Here is a 3748-nt window from a genome sequence, read left to right as displayed (position 1 = left end):
ATTCATGGTTCCCTCAATGAACTGTAGCTCCCCAGTGCCGGCAGCACTCATGCAGGCCCAGACCATGACACTTCCAGCACCATGCTTGACTGTACTGTAGGCAAGACACACTTGACTTTGTACTCCTCACCTGGTTGCCACCATACATGCTTGACACCATCTGAACCAAATAAGTTTATCTTGGTATAATCGGACCACAGGACATGGTTCCAGTAATCCATGTCCTTAGTCTGCTTGTCTTCAGCAAACTGCTTGCGGGCTTTCTTGTGCATCATCTTTAGAAGGGGCTTCCTTCTGGGATAACAGTCATGCAGACCAATTTGATACACTATGCGGCATATGGTCTGAGCACTGATAGGCTGACCCCCACCCCTTCAACCTCTGCAGCAATGCTGGCAGCACTCATATGTCTATTTCCCCAAAGACAACCTCTGGATATGACGCTGAGCATGTGCACTCAACTTCTGTGGTCGACCATGGCGAGACCTGTTCTCAGTGTTAACTGTCCTGTGAAACCGCTGTATGGGGTTGTAACGTGCTGCAGCTCAGTTTCAGGGTTTTGGCAATCTTCTTATAGCCTATGCCATCTTTATGTAGAGCAACAATTCTTTTTTTCAGATCCTCAGAGAGTTCTTTGCCATGAGGTGCCATGTTGAACTTCCAGTGACCAGTATGAGAGAGTGTGAGAGCGATAACACCAAATTTAACACACCTGCTCCCCATTCACACCTGAGACCTTGTAACACTAATGACATGACACTGGGGAGGGGAAATGGCTAATTGGGCCCAATTTGGACATTTCCACTTAGGGGTGTACTCACTTTTGTTGCCAACGGTTTAGACATTAATGGCTGTGTGTTGAGTTATTTTGAGGGAACAGCAAATTTATACTGTTATACAGGCTGTACACTCACTACTTTACATTGTAGCAAAGTATCATTTCTTCAGTGTTGTCACATGAAAAGATATAATAGAATATTTACAAAAATCTGAGGGATGTACTCACTTTTGCGAGATACTGTATATATATATATATATATATATATATATATATATACATACATACAGTATATACACACACATATTATAGTCCTTTCCAGTGAAATGCCTTGTCATATAAAAACCTTTTAACCCTTATAAAAAATGTTTTTATATTTATATGAAATATTTTATCAGGTCCTGTATAAATGAGTATAATAGTTTTGTTTGATCTCAAGCACAACTGTTTACTTTCAACTTGTAATATGTGCGCTAGTTATCTCTTTTCGCAACCCATGCTAACTTTAGTGTGCCATTTATAATCTAGCCCTAAGTGTTTAACCCTGCAAAAGGATTTAACACATAAAGTACAGCTTGGCAGTCGCAAAGAACTGCTGGTCATCTGCAGTAACAGGTCTAGATAGACAAGTTGTGGTGGTGTGGGGGTTGGCAATTGAAAGCAATTGTAGCAAACTTCAGAAAGTTTTCACAGTCTACCTGTTAATTCATTGCAACACTAAACACGTGTATTGTAATTACAAACACCTAGATTCAAAGTTTTGCATTCGTGTTTTAACGCTGAAAAAATGGTAATTTCAGCGTTAAAACAGCAACGCAGCCATTACAAGTCTTGTCGGTATAGCTGTACCTCAAGCCTTTTAGCCTGCAATGCAATGTCAGTAAAATTGACGTTTTTTCATGGGACTTCCATAGCGCTGCCATTATGAGTTTTGCGGTGAGGCTAAAAAGCTTGCGTTGCAGCCTATACCGACATGATACATACCGCCATCTGAGAGCAGTAGTGATTTGAACAGTCAATAGAATTTCAGTAGCTCTCATCCTATTGGCTGATTTGAACAGCCAATAGGATTTCAGTAGCTCTCATACTATTGGCTGATTTGAATTTCCAAAATCAAATCAACCAATAGGAATTTTGAATCACGTCCCTTGCATTGAAGATTCAGTATACGGTGGCAACCGTATGAAGAGGGTGCTCCGCGCCGGATGTCTTCAGGACAGACCCGCTAGGGATTAGGGGTCAGGCATTTCTTAAAAGAGATAAATGCCCTTTAAAGGGCAAGAAAAAGCACTAAATGCCCTTTTAAGGCCAATGCCCATACAAATGCTCTTTTCAGGGCAATGGGTAGAATAGGTTTTTTTAGATAGTTTTTTTTTATTTTGTGGGTTTGGGGGGGGGGGTTTGTAATGTTAGTAGGTATTTGTATTTTTGTTTAGAAAAAGAGCTGATATCTTTAGGGAAATGCCCTACAAAATGCTTTTTTAAGGGCTATTGGTAGTTTATTCTAGATTAGGTTTCTTTTATTTTGGGGTGTTTTTTTTTAAATGGGTATTAGAATAGGAATATTTTTTATTATTTTGGATAATTCGTTTGTTATTTTGTGTAATGTTTTTTTTTTTCGTTTTGGGGTGGGTTTTTATTTTTAGATTAGGGGTTGGGCATTTCTTAAAATAGCTGAATGTCCTTTTAAGGGCAGGAAAAAGAGCTAAATGCCCTTTTAAGGGCAATGCCCATACAAATGCCCTTCTCAGGGCAATTGGTAGATTAGGTTTTACTTTATTTTGTGGGTTTGGGGGTGGGAGTTTGTAATACTGTTAATGGGTGTTTGTTTTTCTATTGTAGGAAAAGAGCGGTTATCTTTAGGGCAATGCCCTACAAAAGGCCCTTTTAAGGGCCCTTGATAGTTTATTATAGATTAGGGTTTTTTATTTTAAGGGGTTTTTTTTTTTGTAATGGTAGTTTTTTTTATTTTTTGTCATTTTAGTGTTTTTTACTTTTTGTAATAGTAGGTTTTTTATTTTTGTAATGGTAGGTTTTAGTGTAAGGCAGCTTAGGTTTTATTTCACAGGTAAGTTTGTATTTATTTTAACAAGGTAGTTAATAACTATTTACTAACTAGTCTACCTAGTTAAAATAAATACAAACTTACCTGTGAAATAAAACAAACTTATTAGTTATATTGTAGCTAACTGTAAGTATGTAGTTTGTTTTAAATAGGTATTATTTAGTTAATAATTGTAACTTTCATTTGGCTCTATTTTAATTATGTTAAAGTTAGGGGGTGTTAGGGTTAGGGGTTAATAGTTTAATTTATGTTGTTGCGATGTGGGGGGCTGGCGGATAAGGGGTTAATAGCTTTAGTTGTGATGTGGGAGGCCAGAGGTTTTAGGGGTTAATAACTTTATTTTAGTGGCGGGCGATGTTGGGCTGCAGGGGAATAGGGGTTAATAACTTTAGTATATTGGTGGCGATATCGGGACCGGCAGATTAGGAGTTAATAGATTTATTTAGGTGGCGGCGAAATCGGGAGCGGCAGGTTAAGGGTCAATAGCATTATGTAGGTGTCGGTGATGTCGTGGGCGGCAGATTAGTGGTGTTTAGACGTGGGGTTTATGTTAGGGTGTAAGTTTTTTTCCCTATAGACATCAATGGGGCTGCGTTACGGAGCTTTTCATTTCGCGATCGCAGGTGTTTTTTTTTTCTTTCCCGCTCTCGCCATTGATGCGTTTGTTAAAAACCCTCTAGCGCGCATAGCTCATAATCTACCTGAAAGTGTTTCATGTCCAAATCCAGATGTTAAAATTGGGTTCTCTGACTTAGTAATAAATCTTTTGAAGATTAGTGTGCTACTGTGTAATGCGCCACACCTGCTTATAAACATTTTTAAAGTCAGCCAATACATAGCCCATACTTTTCTTTACAGCATATTGTTTTAAACAGACATAAGCTACATATAAACATTTACTACAA

The sequence above is a fragment of the Bombina bombina genome, chromosome 1, assembly GCF_027579735.1.
Source record: "Bombina bombina isolate aBomBom1 chromosome 1, aBomBom1.pri, whole genome shotgun sequence".
NCBI lineage: Eukaryota > Metazoa > Chordata > Amphibia > Anura > Bombinatoridae > Bombina > Bombina bombina.
Note: the sequence above shows the minus strand (reverse complement) of the source record.